The sequence below is a fragment of the Hippopotamus amphibius genome, chromosome 1 (assembly GCF_030028045.1).
Source record: "Hippopotamus amphibius kiboko isolate mHipAmp2 chromosome 1, mHipAmp2.hap2, whole genome shotgun sequence".
NCBI classification, from domain to species: Eukaryota; Metazoa; Chordata; class Mammalia; order Artiodactyla; family Hippopotamidae; genus Hippopotamus; species Hippopotamus amphibius.
The window spans coordinates 58,230,477-58,248,899 of NC_080186.1; positions in this window are offsets into that span (position 1 = coordinate 58,230,477).

The window sequence follows — 18,423 nt, forward strand, 5'->3', positions numbered from 1 at the left end:
GTGATTAGCATGATCACAGAAGAAAGTACCAGAAACTGCACATCCCGCAGTGCCTGACGCAGGGCATGGCCATGCTAGCTACACAATCCATGAGGAATGATGATTTGATTTGAGTGGTGCTGGTTGAAATCTATTAAGTTAGTAATCACACACACAGTACCTCAAAAGAGTCCTTTAGTGGCTTTATAATGCAGAAACCACAGACGGGTTCAATTTGGTGGTGTTATTAAGCAAATAAATGGATTTTTAGATATTTAACTTCTAATCATATGTGAACTTCAGGAAGCTAAATGCTCCAATGACACTGCTAAATACCTTTTTGTTATAAAGCCACGGTTTGACTTTTCAGGCAAAGTTGAGGACCTAAATTCAACCCCATTAGTTCATATTTTGTCCGAAATGCAGTTTATAATGAAGCCAGCAAATTAGGTCCCTTGACCATAAACCTCACAGAAGGAAAGCAAACAGAGCATGAATCAAAAAGGCTTTAGACAGCAGTTGGCTATTAGTAACATATAAATTAAGTGTAAAATCAAGGGGGGAGGGGGCAGGGGAGTAAGTGCCGTGGTCACAGTCTCCGTGGAACTTAACACAAGCAACCTGAAAGCAAATACTGATGGTGATGGCGATCATGAGGACGCCGTAAACTCTGTTATGTTTTTGACCGACGACAAGCTCAGAAAGCTGGAGTGAGGCTCATTTCCAACTCACTGCCACTGTCCTTAACTTGTCAGCTGCTTGTACCAAGTTGTTAGAGCTCATATGGTGTCGAAACATCACAAGCCGTTCCCAGACCTCATCTGTATCTTTGAACAATGGGGTGAGTCACGGTTAGCCACAAGTGCGAGTCTATTACCACCGGTGGTTTGTATCACCAAACTTGCACAACTCTGCCTGAATCATCTTAATTAAGTTTTGAGGGCTGCTATTTAGAGGTATTTAATTCTCCCCTAGAGTTACATGGAGAGGGAACTTGGCCTGTTGCTTTCGAATGAGTTTGAAAACTCACACGTTGGGCCCAATTATTTTCCTACATATTTAGAGAATGTTAGAACACACTGCAATTGCTCCACGAACTGTGGAAGCTTCTTCCCAGTCTCTGCGGTCTATTGGCTAAATTTATATTGACGGATACTTCAGAGCATGGATTATTGAGCTAATAGACCACAACGACTCACTATTGTGTATATCAGAACTGTCACGTTCATTTATAAGGCAGATCTGTTCCATGTGACTAAAAAGAAAGAGATATGGCAGAGAATACTTTCGAAAAGTCACCTCACAAGCACTGGTGATGTTAGTCTTATAAAATCATCTGTCGAGAAAAACTGAAGGACTCCAAGAACACTCATGCCTCGTAATGGCCTATAAATGTTTTTGTAAGAGTTCCAAAAAAGTGCACAACCAGTACATTTCTGTTTTCTATTTTTGTGCCTTTAAAAAAAAAGAAAGTAAAAATAGCCAAAGAGCTGGGTTCTTTTTTTTTCCCCCTTTGACAATTTGTGAAAAAATAAAAAGTTCACTCTAAGGCTGAAACGTTGCATGCCAAGTTTTTGCTTGGAACTAATTTTTATGGTTGAATTATAAAGCCCCGGAAAATGGGGGGTTTCAAATGGAAATGCTGACACAGCTTTACCCATGCTGGCAAAAAGCAAGGGGTTGTGATGCCTATTTGTACCTTGTTTGCTTTACTGTCACTTTCAGAGTCTCCGGCCTAGCCCTGGGCGTTATACACCGCCTAAAAGCATATGTCTATGCATATGTCCTGACCATCTGCAGTTTGCAAAGAAGCTAGCACGGAACCCTTCTTTGAAATGAATCTGACACCCATTGTGAGAGTGGATAGACTTTTTGTTGACTGTTTAATAGCTTTCATTATCCCAGAGACACACCTTCCCCCGGATTTAACAGCAGTAACTACCAACAGAAAACAGAGAGCAGTCCAATCTTCCTCTTTAATAGTTCTTTAAATCTTAATTTCTGACAATTGTCTGCTGGTAAAACTAGAAAAGCTAGTGATGAGCTGTTTGTGCAGATTCAACAATAATGTGAATTACTGGGACACAGGGATGTGTGAGGGTCTGAATTACTTTTAGTCTACATCACTACCAATGTTTTAAGGTGGATAGCTAATGAACTTATTTGAAGTAGAAAGACCATCGTTGGAAGCTTTTGAGAGAAGCAAGTCTTTTCGTTTCTAGCACCTGATGGATGCTGTTCAAAAAACACCCAGCGACTGCTATAAAAAGCCTGAACTTCAGAACCCTGCAACTTGCACCTATTCTAAAAGATCAACAACAACAAATAATTATTCATTGATGTCAAGAAAACCCATGAAATCTGCAGAAACCACTATCCAATGTTCCTGTAGATTCCATATCGTCATTCAAAATTCCTAGGTGTGGAAGGTCAGCCTTGTGTTTTAATGACGGTCTCAACGAAGGGGGCCCTGTGGGGTCCTTAGACCCCAGGTACATTATGATTTTGGTAGTTAGGTTAAAACTACTAAGCCACAGCTCCCCAAAATGGCATATTAAGGAAAAAAAGGAAAAAACTTACTTGATTTAATTTTTGCAGTGAGTCTTTATACCATTAAATAAAAGAAGGGAAAAGGCTTTTCTGAAGTTCAGTGTTTTGTAGCTGGGGCTTTATTTCCACCTTAAAATCTTTACCTGGCCGTGATCTGTTGTTCCATTACTGGAGGGCAAAAATGGGAGGAATTGTCTGGGCTAAATTGCAATTAGGCAGCCCTGAGTGCGGCTGGCACCAGTTAACTTGGGATATTGGAGTGAAAAGGCCCGTAATCAGCCTTCGGTCATGTAGAACAATGCATAAAATTAAATTGACATTAATGAATAATTGTGTAATGAAAATGGAAGAGGAGAGTTAATTGCATGTTACAGTGAGTGTAATGCCTAGATAACCTTGCATTTAATGCTATTCTTAGCCCTGCTGCCAAGACTGCTACACAACCTCTCTCAGCAGGAAGTCATTAAAGCTGTGAGGAGATAATGCAGGCTCAGTGAAACCTAAGTGGCAACAATATAACAAGAGTTTCTTTCAGACCTTAGTGTTTTCTGAAAAAAAAAGGGCATGTTGAGGTAATTTGTACACATCTGAATGAAAACAGGAAACTCAGAGCAATCTATTTGCAGTGTGTCCAGTCCGGAGATTTCCCAACTATTGTAGAGACCAAGGTCAGCTCCTATAATCAAAGACAAGCCTAAACCACTGGGGCTTACAAGGCAATAAGCACCCAGCTGTCTACCAGCTACAACTTAGTTTTGTTAATCACTTAGTGGTGGAGTCTGTGAAATGCTTGACCTCAGGCTTAAAAGACCAGAGGAACATCCTCGGGCCCAGTTCACCGACACCACCTGCTCAAACAGATAATCATTTCAGGAGCCCTAACTTTCTCCTATACCTACCCTGAAACTTTCGTTTCAAGCTGTGTACTTTGACCGTGGCAAACGGAGCTTTCTGAACCTGCGTTTCAGGAGAAGAAAAGACTTTTTAAAATTTGCAGGAAGAAAAGCCACAATATTTTTCTCTCCACCCAGTTTCTTTTTCCTGTTTCCAACTTTTAGTCATTACCCGGTATTTGCGGGTTTGACTTGTCTTACTTTTTGGCCTAATCTGCGGGCTGTCCAGAGGGAGTTTCCTCCAACAGAAGAGTGCTTTTTCAGCCTGAAGGATGTAAGCTGAACAGCATTTGGGGCGGATCACTGTGGAATCAGCCCTGGCCAGTGGTCCTGAGTGGAATGCACACATGTGAGCATTCAGCTAGGAAGGCCAGGTCAAAGTAGATTCCAGGGGAAGTGCTTGGAGGAGGTGAACGATTTTAAATATCTGTCATTTTGCATTTTTACAAAATACAGTTTTAAAGCTCACTAGAAAAACAAAACTCTGTGTTAGCAACAGGAGCCAAGACTTATTCATTGAAAGAGGACTCTAATTCTTTTTCAGTATCATATTTTTGTTTTGCAAATCCAGGTGTCAGTATGGATTTCAGCCAAAGTGATTTTTAATTGAGGAATTATTTCATCCTTAGGGCTTTGTTTTGTTATTTTTGACTGCTCAGAAATCTGTTCTCACGTCGTTCGCGATGGATCTTCAGTGGTGCTTGATGAATGTCTTTTGCTCCAGTCTTCCACTCATATTGCCAAGTCCTGCTGGGCATGGCCAGCATCTAGAGCCCGTGCTCTTAGGACTCAACCAGTAAAAGGTGCTTCTTCCATCAAGAAATTCTCAAATAGTAAACCTCTGAGAAAAAGATAACCAGGCCAAATGGGACAGGTCCAAGGCACTGGGGAATATGTCTAGAACACCGAACACAACATCAGGTTCGTCGGCAAAGTTAATACTCATAACTTAACATTCTCAGGTTAAAAGCAAAAGCAATAAAGAGGAGAAGGAGGATGGGATGGAATAGAAGGAAAGGAGCTAGAAGAGTTCTATCTTCGAACAGACACAAGCCATTGGCATTTTTTTTTTGTTCCCAGAGTTTAACCTGTCAGAGAGCCCTGTCCCTGGCTTGCTTTGTGATTTTGGCAAATTCTCCTCTCTAAGCCCTCACCTCTGATATAATGGGGCTCACCTTCTAGGCATTGGGCAGGCTAAACGTGATAATGTTTGTAAAGTAAGTGCTGCTAAACATCACTACTGTTATTTATCATCATCATCTTCATCTAAGATGCTTGCTCTGCCGGGAGCACTTTTCTCCTTGGCCCCCACACAGACCATGCCTATTCTGTACACCTTTGATACCTGTGAACCTTCACTTCTTAGCCAAAGCTTTCTGCCCATCTCTCTATATAATTCTTATTTGAATGATCTTTCGCCTTTCTTATTTCCCCTGACTCGTATATCTTATCTTGGAAACTTCATCTTATTTCCTTATATGCATTTTTAAGTCTTGTTTACGACATTCAGCTCATGGGTCCTTACTGGATTAGAGCAAATAGTAGTGCTTAATATATGTCTTATTTTTAATGTGCATTAACTCTAAAAGTGCAAGGAGCAAAAATGTTCAAACATGACAAAAGGAACACTATAGTTGAAAATATATTTAACTAGAATTAGCAGAGAATATAGAACTTTGATACACTGAATTTCTGATTAGGCTGGAAAGATTTATTCCAAAGCTTTCTATAAAGACTTTAAAAATTTCTTAACACAAAATGTCCCATCTCAGTTAAGGACAGTGTGATGACTAGAACAGGAGTTATATGATGAATGGGGACTTTAGCACATATCTGGCCACCATACTAAACATTTATAAATACAGAACAGACAAAGATGAAAAAGGTATTAGAGACTAAGCTAAGTTCATTCTAACTTTTAAAGGGATCATCACTAATATGAGTTAAATTTGGGGGCATTTTTGGTGGAGGAGTAGAAGTGATTTGCTGGAATGGAGAAGAGATGTTAATTAAGGTTTACTATTAGGTGGAATCACAGAAAAAAAAGAGGTTTTGCTACATACATATAGATCAAGGGGTTGCAAAGTTTATTTATTGTTAAAACGAATGAAAGGCATGGATTGGAGGAAAGGCTTCATTTGTTTTTTTCCAGGTCCCTTTGAGCACCTGAATAGAACTTGAATTTAAAAGGTTACACCACTGAGAAAAAAGAGCTCTGAGTTGAGTCCTGGGCTCCAGCACTTCCTAGCCACAAGACACGGAGGAAAAATCTGACCTCACTTCCTGTCATTTTTCTCACCTGTGGAGTGAGGGGCTCTAGTACGATGTGGCTCCCAAGATCTTCATCAAGACAATATTCTGAGGTGGTCTTGCAAAACTAAATACACTTCTATTGCGCATTTATTATATGGAAAGTATCATGTTACCTTACAGGGTATAGAAGCACCCACATAGTACCTGCCTTCAAAAAATACCTACCTCAGGAACCAGTGTATGTACCTTTGGAAGGTCTTCAAGTTATAAATGGTTTCCTTTAGAAGTGGCCATCCCTCTGACATAAGTGTGTTGAGGAACAGAAACAGGCCTTTTCCCTGTACTAATGGGCCCAGGTGCCTGGGATGGTTTCAAACAGTGAATATTTCCCTCCCTTCTATGAGACAAACCGCACATTTGCTGTGGACTCCTCTAAGCAGTGGGAAAGCAAAGAATTAATCTATATTTGATTAAAAATAACAGTATAATTGCTGATAATAATCATGATAATGAGACCAGTAACAAAAAAGGAACCCACCTGTGAGTTATTTCAATTCGCATATGGATTTAAACTAAAACTCATCTCAGAAGCTAGGCAGAGAGTAATATATTTTGGATATTTTTCAGACAGAGTGGTGAACTGTTAATCTAACCATCTAGACACAGATCTGGGAAGATGTATGTGGGAAGTAAAAACTAAATATATAAAAACAGCCTTTTTTTCTTTTAACTGATGTTTTGCCAGTATGTTATGGGCTTCATCAGAGAATGCAAATACAAACTTTTGTTTGGACATCAAAGCATTTTTCAATTCTAGCTTAGGTACTGAAATAAATGTGTAAAGTCACAAAACCAGGGGCTGCTTTGTGTAGCTGGTTGTTTTATCACATTAAGGAGAAAAAAAAAAAAAAGATAGCTATGTAGATTTAACTTTAATACCTAGTAAAAAACTTGGAAAGTCATCAAGAGATTGATTTGCAAACAAGAAGAAGATGCTAGCTAGTGCTCAGCATGGCTTATTTAGAATAAATTCCACTAGATTAATCTGATCTCTTTAGACAGAGTGACATACCTGACAAATGATGGGTGTGAGTGTTTGAGAAGAGGGAACAAAGATAAAGCATATAAGGAGATGTCAGTGACTAAGTTACATTTAAAACCAGCTTCATGTTAGTTTTTTCTAGACAGGAACACATACTACTTTTCAACATAATTCTCCGTATTCTCCTTTGAGGTTCAGTTGTCTCATCTATAAAAATATGAGGGATGGATTGGATGAGTGTTTTTCAAACTGTATGTCATGGCCTTTTTGAGGGTCGTGAGATTAACCTAGCATGTAACAACTAGCAATTTTAAAAAACATGAAGTAGAATAAATCAGAACTGAAACCATCAAAGTCAGTTGCATGTAGTAAGGGTAAGTACACTTCTCTATAATTTTCAACTCTGCACTGTGTATGTATATACTTTTAGTGGGATATAATATAAAATATATTTCTTCTTGTGGATTGCATGCTGTACACATGAGCTTAAGAGAAATTAGAAATAATACATCTTTGTATATTAGACTTCAAAAACTCAGCCCTGTGTGAGCTTCAACCATGTTGGAACTCCATCATAAAATAGGAGATTACATGGCTACCCTTCTCACCTTACTTCTGAAGAAATGGATCATTTTTTTCTTCTCCTCCTCCTCCTTTTAACCTCTTCTTCCCCCTTCCACTTTCTCTTTTTTCTTCAACTCTCCCCATCCTTCTTCACTTCCATCGCAATTGAACCTTAATCATTCTTATGTAATTTATTAAAAGATTATATGTAATATGTATGTAAGTCACGAAACATAGTAATAAAGTAAACCCATCATCAATTTAAGAGCAAGAAAGAACATTACCGACACCAAAGGTGCTTCCCCATCCAGTCCTAACCACCTCTTCCCCCTGAAGGTATCCAGTAGCCTGAATTTCATATATATTACTTCTTTATCTCTTCTTGCCTATTTTATTATGTATATGTGTCCCTAAACAATATTTTTCACTTTGATTTGTAATGACTTTTATAAAAATGGTAATGGTATGATGCAGCTTTTTGAAACTTGATTTTGTCCCTGGAGTATGTTTGACAATTCATGTGTGCAGCTAGAGTTCATCCCTTTCCAGTGCTGTATAACATTCTGTTCTATGACTATACCGCCATCCTCTTCCCAGTGAGCTGCTCTCTCCTGGTGCACATAGCCAGAAGTTCTCAAATGGTGATCCCCAGTCATTTTCACATCAGGGCACAGTCAGACCCTGCACTGACCTGACACAGGCTGGAGGACTGCAGCTGCCCCAGCCCCACTCAGCAACCTCAACAGCACATCTGTGACTTCTCCTTGACACATCAGTCTTCACTACACACTGGACCAAAACCTCTGCTGTTGTGTATAGCTTGTCTAGGCAAAGGATCACCAAGTCTTAGAGTATGGGACTGTCGATTTCTTAGTGTGGTTTTTCAAAGTAGTCATGTCAATTTTTAGTCTGAATAGCAAAAGTATGTCTGTTGTGCCACATCCTCACTATTATTGATATTATAATTAATTGATATTATTATTGATTGATATTATTATTAAACTTTGCCAGTTTAATATGGATATGAATTATATCTCATCAGTCTTATTTTGTATTACTGATAATTTTAAACTTTTTTTCATATAATATTTGCCTTATGTATTTCTTTTTTGTGATATGCCTGTTCAAACATTTTACCCATTTTTAACTTGGATGACTTTTTTTCTTACTGACTAGTGAAAGTTTTTTATGTATTCATGTTATCAGTATGTTGTTGGTTATTTGTTGTCTTAGTCAGCTTAGGTTGTCATAACAGAATTCCACACACTGGATCAAATAACAGAAAATTATTTCTCAGAATTTTGGAGATCATTGTGCAGCATGGTAGGTTTCTGGTGAGAGGTGTCTTCCTGGCTTGCAGACAGCCATCTTCCCACTTTATCTGAGAGAGAGAGAGAGAGAGAGCGCACCTCTCCGGTATCTCTTCTTATAAGGGCACTAATCCCAGTATGAGGGCTCCACCTCATGATCTCATCTAACCCTAATTACCTTCCAAATGTTCCAGCTCCAAATACCATCACAGGGGAAGTCAGAGCTTCAGCACATGAATTTGGAAGAGATATAATTCAGTTCATAGCATACATATTACAAATATCTCCAGGTTTGTGAGGTTTTTTTTCATTTTTGTTTTGGTGCTTTTTGATGAAAAATAAGCTCACAAATCTTGTTTTTATAGCAGCAAAATTGTATTATATATTTTATATATTCTTCTAAGAGTTTTAAAATTTTGCTTTTATTAATTTAGTTTTAATCCATCTGGAATTTGTTTTTGTGAACAGCCTGAGTTACAGGTTCAATTTTGATAATTAGCAACTGAGTACCATTTACTATATGGTCCATATTTCTCCAGTGAGCTACTATGCCACCTGCATCACAGTGATCATTTATGGCAAACTCTGTAAGGTTTCCATGTGTTTGTGGATTTATTTCTGAGTTCCCTATTCTGATGCATTGATCAATTTGATTATCCCTGAGCCATTATACTGTCCAAGATACTATATATTTGTAATATATCTTGATATATGGAAGGGAAAAAACCTCTAGGTTGTTATTCTTCTTCATAAGGATCTTGACAATTCTTGGGCCTTTGTCTTACATGTAAATTTTAGAATCACCTTATTAAGCTCCTTTTGGAAATTTTTTTTTGAAAATTGAATAAACTATAGTTAAAATTGGGAATAATTGAAATTCTTACGATATTGATATTTCCTATCCAAGATCACTGTTTACCTCTCCATTTATTAGATCTTCTATGTATTTTATTAAAGTTTAAAATTTTTCCCCAACAGATCTTGAAATTTTTGTTTGACTTATTCCTAGGTATCTTATATTTTGTTGAAATTATAGATGATATATAGATGATATATATATTAAGTGTGTTTTCTGTTTTTATTTCCCATGTATCGATATGTGATTTATTTTTATATATTGGTTGTCTATCCAGCCATTTAGTAAGCTTTTATATTAATTCCAAATATCTCTATAGATTACTTTTCATTTTCTATGTAGAAAATAATATAATTTGAGAATAATGACAGTTCTGTTTTTTCTTTTCCAATTTTAATTTAATTTAACTTTAAAAAGTGTTTTATTATTGTACTGGCTAGCTCCTTCAGAAGAATGCTGAACAGAGTTAGTGACAGTGGGCACTTTTTTCTACTTCTGGATTTTATAGTTTATGCTTTTAACTTTTGACAGTTAAAGGTGATGTTTATTGTAGTTTTTTCTAGAAAGGAGTTCACTTTACTCATAGTTTGCTAAAAATTTTATTTAAATTTTAAATCATGAATGAGTACTGAATTTTATCAAATGCTTTTTCTGCATCTATTGAAAAAAATCATATTGATTTTTCTCCTTTAATCTATTACTGAAGTGATTATTGATCAAGCTTCTAAACCTTAAGCCTTCCTTGCATTCTTAGGATAAGCTAAACTTATCATGCTGACTTATTCTTTCTCACACACTACTATATATAGTTTTCTAATAATTTGTTTAGGTTTGTCAAACTCACTATAACTATATTGTGGACCTATTTACTTCGAGTCTTCTAATTACATAATAATTAGTATTCTGCCTTTTTTTAATTAAGTTAACTAGTTTAACTAGAATAATTAGTCTTTCTAAAAGTTTAAGTTGAAGAATTTGTCCTTGAATATTTTATAGAACTTGTCTGTAAAATCACCTGTTCGTAGTATTTTCTAGATGAGATTTTTAACCACTAATACAGTTTTTTTTTAATTATGGCAGAACTACTTGAATTCTCTATTTCTTCTTTTGTCAGCTTTTGCAATTCAGATTTTCTTGATATTTATTTTCTGTTTCTAGTTTAAAATTTATTAACATAAAGTTATTCATATTTTTCTCCTTTGTTTTAAATCTTTTGCCATATCTTAGCCCCATTTTATCATTATTAATATTGATTATAAGTACCTTTACTTTTGAAAATCCATCTTGCCAGAGGTTTTTAATTTCATTAGACCTCAAAGAATTAGCATTTGTCTTTATTCATTCTTTATATTACATCATCATTTTATTTTTACATTAACTTCTGATCACCCTTATAACTTTTAAATATGTTTGTTGGATTTATTCTATGATTATAGCTTAATTCAGGAGATGGTAATTATTTTTATAAAGGAGCAGATAGTAAATGTTTTAGGCTCTGTGAGCCATACAGTCTCTGTTGTAACTATTCAACTCATGTCATTGTAGCACGAAAACAGCCATGGCAACATGTACATGAATAAGCATGACTACTTCCAATAAAACTTTATTTACAAAAACAGGGGCAAGATTTGGCCTTTGAGCTATAGTTTATAGATACTTGGCCTCACTTTTTGATTCTCAATATATGGTCTAAGACTTCTGGGAGGGTTCCTGATGTAAAGAGGTAAGGTCAAATTTATTTTCATAATAATTCTAGGATGTTATTTGACTTTTTCACTGTGTTGCCTTGAACTGACAGTGCAAAAGCAAGGGTAGCCCAAAGGCAAGGGTAGGTAAAACTGCTGGCACCTTAGCACAAATCAAGGCAATGATCATTGTATTCCTCACCAATGCATCCTGGCTACAAAAATAAATGTCAGTTTTATGTAAAATTGTCTTTAATTAAACAGTAAAAATTATTATTTTTATTGAATTTTGATCCTTGGTTACGTCTTTTTAATATTATATTGTTGAATTGGGATCTATACATAAAACACTTCTGCTGTATGATAATTCTCTCAAGGAAAAGTACTTATGTATGTGATTGTTGAAGTTGCAAGCTCAACTAGCCATTTTCATCATGGAATACTGTTTTAACTTTACAGAAGAACTAATCAAACTGTGGGTACTCAGCTTTGACTATTTGGCAGAACTTTTCTCAAAATTGAATGAAATGAGCTTTAAAAAAAACTAAAAATATTTATTACCAATGTTAAAATAAATTAGAGCTTTCAAGTAAAATTAGAATTTAGTATTGTATCTGTCAGTGAGTTTGACAGCTTCCCAATATTGAAAAGCTGTTCCAGTGAAATTGGTGGTGATATTAACAAGTGAATTTTTATTCATACAATATAATAAAATATGTCAACACTCAGAACATCTTTGTAACTCAGTGTACCACTATTTTCCAGATTATCAATACATGATATTATAAAATCGTGCATGGATAAAAGATCCATTCAAAGTGCAAGACATACCAATGGATCTTAGGGTAACAGACCATAAAAGATTCATTGATGTGGTTTCAGATTCCATGTTGCAACTAACCTTTAAAAGATTACCACTAGCGGAGACTTGGCATAGTATCAAAGAAAACTTTTCACAATTATATAAAAGGGCTGTTAAAATACTCTCCTTTTCCCAATACTTGTCTGTGTGAAGCCAGATATTCTTTATATACTTGAACCAAACTAATGTACCATAGCAGATTGAATGCAGAAGCAGATATGAGAATCTAACTCTCTTGTCCTAAGTCAGACATTAAAGAGATTTGCAATAATGTAAAATAATTCCGTGCTTCTCACTAAATTATTTAGTTTTGAAAAATATTTTTATTAAAATCTAAGGTTAATATATGATGGGTTTATTATTTAAAATGAGAATTAATGTGTTGCAAAAATTTAATTTCTAATTCTGTAAATATTGATGGGTATAACTCACATAAATCAAAGTTCTTTGGAGCATTTTAATTAATCAAGATTACCATAAAAATATTAGATATGCGTGTGCCACTGAAGTGGCTTAATAAATATTATTTATTGAGAAAATAAGATAAAATAAAATAAAAACCCTTTAGGGCCCATGATAATTTTTAGAGTGTTACATGGGCCTGAGACTTAAATGTTTGAGAATAATGAACCTAGCTTATTTAATTGGATACAAAAAATTATCCAACTTTATGTATTATCCAATTTTATTAATTTTAGCCTTTATTCTTTCTTAATATAATCATTTTTGGTTTAAATGGCCTTCACTGCATCCCATAAGTTTGATATGTAATATTATCATTATCACTCAGTTATAGGTAAATTTTACATTGTAATTTTGATGTTTGCTTTGACCCATGAGTAATTTAGAGGAGTGGTGTGTTTTTAATTTTCAAAAATGTGCAGATTTTGATTTATCTTTGTTATTTACCTCTAATTTAATTATACTCTGCTAAGAGAATATGATCTGTATGACACCAGTTCTTTGAAATTTGCCTTACTCACTTTGTGTCTTAATATGTGGTAAAATTTATAAAGATTCCATATGTATTTGAATATAATACGTATGTATTGTTTGTTTTTAGGGTAGGTTCTATAGATGTCCATTTAATCATGTTTGCTCATGATAGAGCTCAATTCTTCTCTATTTTTACTAATATATTATCTACTTGACTTAATAATTGAGGGAGGTATGTTAAAATCTTCCACTGCAGTGGGGATTTTGTCCATTTATCCTTGTAACTATAAATCATTCTTTTTCATATTTTGAGCTTATTGGGTCAACACAGGCATGGAATAGTTATACATTCCTTGTAAATTGAAACTGTTATAATTGTATAAGTAATCCTCTTAGTTACCAACAAAGTTTAAATTTTTCCCTTAAAGTCTATTTTGTTTGATATTAACATAGCTACTCCACTTTTATTGTGGTTAATATTTGCCTATTATTTTTTCATGCATTTAGTTTTAACTTTCTATATCTTTAAGCTTTGGTCGTCTCTCTTGTAACAGTGTATCAATGGATTTTATTTTTAATCAATGTGACAATCTGTCATTTAATTAGCACATCTAGTCTGTATTTATTACCGATAATGATAATTTTAGGTTGTTTTTATAATCTAGCCTCTTTTTGGTCTTACTTGCCATTTCTTGTAATTGATGAGTTAATTTTGTTTATCATATGTTCTCTCTTTTACTGGTTTAGCAGTTATGCATGCTATTTCTATAATTTAAAGGTCACTTTTGAAATTTTTATCATGGATATTAACAAAGTGTAAATTTCACAGTGTCTTACCCAGAATAACATGAAGATTTTAGGACATTTTTATTCTGACCCACCCCATTCTTGACTTGCATGCTAGTAGTACGGCCCAGTATTTCAACTGTCTCTCTTTTAAACTCCATAAATTAAATTTTATTTTTAAATTAACATATATACACAACATTCTTTTAAAAATTATGTATGAGTTTTATAAGTTTCTTGTTTACCTTTTTATCTTACATTGTAGCCATTTCTCCTGGGCTAATTTTTATTCTCCCTGAAGCATATTCCTTAAAAGTTCCTTTAATGAAGATTTGCTAATGATAAACATACTTATTTTTCTCCAAAAATCTCTTTCTATTCTCCTCATTTTTGAAAGATAATTCACTAAGTACACAATTCTAGGTGTATAGTATTTTATTTCAATACTTTCTTTCTGGTTTTATGGTGTCATTGCAGAACAAAGTCTGCTGTCAGTAAAATTGTCATTCCTTTACAAATGATCTTTTCTCACTGGCTGCTCTTAAGATTTTTTTCTTTTTTGACTCCAATAATCTGCAGATTCGCTATGATATGTCTAGATGTTGATGTCTTCATATTTATACAGCTTTGTAAAATTTTGCTCCCTTTGTCTGTAGATTCATTTCTTCCATCAGTTCCAGGAAGTCACAGGCTGTTAATTCTGGTTATTGCAACTTCTTCATTCACTCTATCTTCTTAATGACTCTTATAAGATGTCTGATAGAACTTATACTGTCTCACATGTCTCTTAACCTCTCTATCATATTTTCTATTTTCTTATTCTCTGGATGCCATTCTTAATAGTTTATTCAGATCTACATTTCGGGTACATTTCGGGTTACTAATTCTTGCTCCATCAGTATCTGTTTCTAACTGCAGTAATATTTTTATCCTTAAATTTGGGGAATTGTTTATTTTTTTAAAGGCGTTCAAGGGATTTTTAAGGACTTAGAAATTTATTCATTTTTATGTCAGTTCTATTTATTTAAACATTATATATATATAATTTATACAGTTATACTTTTATATTTTATATTATATACCTACCAATTTAAATAACTGACATCCTTTGGAGTCTAGATCTTTGTTTCAGGTGACGCTCACTGCTGGTGGCTTATTTTGTTGTGTGTCTGGAGATTTTTTTTAAAATTGTGCGTTCATATGTAAGTGATCTTCATTCATGGAAATCACAAAGCTCTAAATTAGGAATGCTTTCCTCTCAAAGTTTTTCATTTGCTTCTGCCAGAAAACTACCAAGCAGAGAGCATTCATTAGCTTTTCCATTGTAGCTATTGGCTTTTTGATAAGAAAAAATGGGGAAATGCTGGAGTATTTGAGAAAGAAACAGACTTACCTCACTTAAGTTTTAAAAAGATCACTCACAATGAAAATAGACTGTAGGAGAGTTGCAAGAGGTGAGGGAAAAGGTGAAGGCATGAGGAAGGGAGTGACTAGTAACGGAACGTGGAAGGTACGCTGGGCAGTGAGGGAAGTGAGCTCATCAGCGGGTAGAGGGATGCTGGAAACCTGGTAGGATCAATGGGTCGGAGATTCCAATAGGGTTAAAGAATTGTTGGAGGTGGACCAGAGGGAGTCATCTGCACAGATAAGAAGTGATATTGATTACATGCGAATGAGGTTACCCAGGGGTGTTACCTGTTGGTAAGGTCTACTCTACCTGTGGGAGTGAGTGGCTGAGGTAGGGTGGAGTTCAGGAGCCATAGAAGAGAGGAGATCAAGTATTGGTGAGGGCAGCATGTTAAAAGAATCACCTACTTGCATACTGAGAGCTCCAAGAATTGAAGCAAGAAAAAGAAAATCTCCTTTCTCTTGCTGACATGTACAGATAATGAAGGAAAGAGGTATGCACATTTGAACCAGGTAAAGAATACTTTGTTGCAATTTTCTTTCACAGAGGGAATGTAAAAGAAAAGTCCCATACACCACAACCCAGATTCTCAGACTTTCTGGTGACACATTATTCAATCATTAGCACAATACCTTGAGGAGGATAAAACAAACCATTTGTGTTTCCAATCAAAAAACTCTTTATAAATGACTGGCATAACTCCCAACTTCCATTTGACATAAAAACAGTTTCAAAAGCTTCTAAGAGATGGTGATTATTAACCTTTTCATGGGTGATTTATTTTCTATTATCTTACTCTAAGTGAAGCTCCTACTGTCAGAAAAGTCATCTTCATTTCCTAAAATCAAGTCTAAGTATTGCCAGACAAAGTTTAGTTTTTTTTCCCTAATGATGGTATTTTATACCAGGTTTATTTTATTGTGCTTTCTGTCCTTGGTGAATTTTCTTTGTCCCCATCCCAAACACTTGATGACTTTGTCATATCCCACTGTGTAGACCCTGTCATCATTCAACAGTTGCTTCTCTTTAATCTCTTCTTGATAGATTCTTTCCAGTTACCATTTGGAATTACCCTGCTCTGGATTCTATATTTCCCTTCTCCTCGTGGTGTTGAAGTTCATGCAAATATGGTAGCCCAGCCTTTTGAAAGGCAGAAGTCTCTGTTCCCTACACTGAGCCCCAAGGACTATAGGTCTGTTTCTAATTGTGTCTGAAACATTTTCTGCCACCTCATTCAATGTACCTGTGGTAGGCCTAAGCAAATGATCACCTGTTTAGAACAATTTACGTTCTTTTAAAAGTGCACCTCATAATTTACTCCTCAGTTTACTCCACAATTTTTCAACCTCATAATTTATTGTCACCTTTATCTGGTTTGCTTCATTTTCCAAATCACTAACAAAGGCAAATGAATAAGCAAATAAGGACTTACTACTGACTTTGAAACCCATCTGTTAAAAAGCTGCTTCTTCCACTCCCAGTCAGATTTTAGTTTACCAACACTTACTGACATTTTGCTCTGGGATGGACTGTGATAGATGCTTTCATAGACATTTTTTCATTGCATCCTCACATCAGTTCCTGAAGACATTTTGGTTTTCACATGTGAAAACTGAGGCTCCAGGAAGTTAATAAACTACATAGTCATACAGCTAATGAATGGCAGAGCCAGGATTTGAACTCAGTTTTTCCAGCTCCACGTGTAGTTCTTATCCCACTTTGCCATCTATAATATTAATTCCTGTTACTTATTTATTTTCACTTTAGCCATATTTAAAACCTAGCTTGATTTCTTCTTTATCTAAAATATGCCATCTATCATTTTAGTGCATGACACATAAGAATTTCAAATCATTTATCATATACAAATGGAAGCAAATGAACTTAGGTCATTTGATTTTTCATTATTTAAATCTTTTATTTATTTATTTTTTTACTTTTTTTTTAAGAACTTATATGGAGATACAGTTAACAGACAATAAACAGCATATATTTAGAGTGTACAATTTGGTATCCCAATCTCCCAGTTCATCCCCACCCAACCCTCCCCACTTTCCCCACTTGGTGTCCTTATGTTTGTTCTCTACACATGTGTCTCTATTTCTGCCTTGCAAACCAGTTGTAAATCTTTTATTATTTTTTTTAACAAAGCCTATTTATGTAACACCCTGCTTACTTGGTGAGGTAGAATTTTAAGATTTAAAATTTCAGCTGCTTCTCTGCTCACAGATGAAAACATCAAATAATCTGGGGACAGATTTTCATCATTGTGAGAGGCTTCACTTGAATGGGCCCTTTTTGTTAAGAAAATGTGGGAAAAGAGAGTGAAGACTCATCACCATAGGGAAAGGCCCATAGTAAAATCCTATAGTGGCTTGAAAAAGATGGCACCTTTGGGAATCCTTTAGTATAAATAGTTCTGGAAGTGGAGTTGACTAATTTTTATGAAGAAATCAAGGCTCTCTGGTTCTCTAAGATTCAAGGTAATGGGTAGCTCTCATAATAGACTGTAGTTGCCCTGTGGAAGGTACACTGACAAGAGAGAGCCCCAGAGGAGACCCCAAAGAAAAACCTACCAGTGGGTAGGAGGGACCTGGCTGTTGACTTGAGCTCAACACAAACACCTAAAGCTTTGGTCAGAGAACTGGTTCCAGCATAGCCTGTGCCTGTGTCTGGAAGTCTCTCTGGATCCACCATTGGGGTTAGAAAAAATAGATGTAACTAAGCAAATGAAGTTGAACTAAAAATCCATTATTTTGATTCCGCAGGAAAAGCGTGCATGTCCCACTGCATCCTTGCAAGTGCAGGACCAGTCTCCAACAGCAACATCTTGAAGCTGAAGTGTGGAATAGTTCTTCAGACAGTACAATCCCCCAGAGTTCCTGGGCAACTCAGAATTGGGTGGAGCTCAAAAACAAAATACCAAACTTCCTGAATATAAATGCAAATAAGATTTCAAGCAACTGATTAAAAAATTCAAATTGGGGACTTCCCTGGTGTCGCAGTGGTTAAGAATCCGCCTGCCAATGCAGGGGAAACGGGTTCGATCCCTGGTCCAAATAGATCCCACATGCAACAGAGTAACTAAGCCCATGCACCACAACTACTGAGCCTGCACTCTAGAGCCCTCAAGCCACAACTACTGAGCCCACGTACCACAACTACTGAGGCCCACGTGCCTAGAGCCCGTGCTCCACAAGAGAAACCACTGCAATGAGAAGCCCGCACATTGCAACAAAGAGTAACCACTGCTCTTCCCAACTAGAGAAAGTCTGCATGCAGCAATGAAGACCAATGCA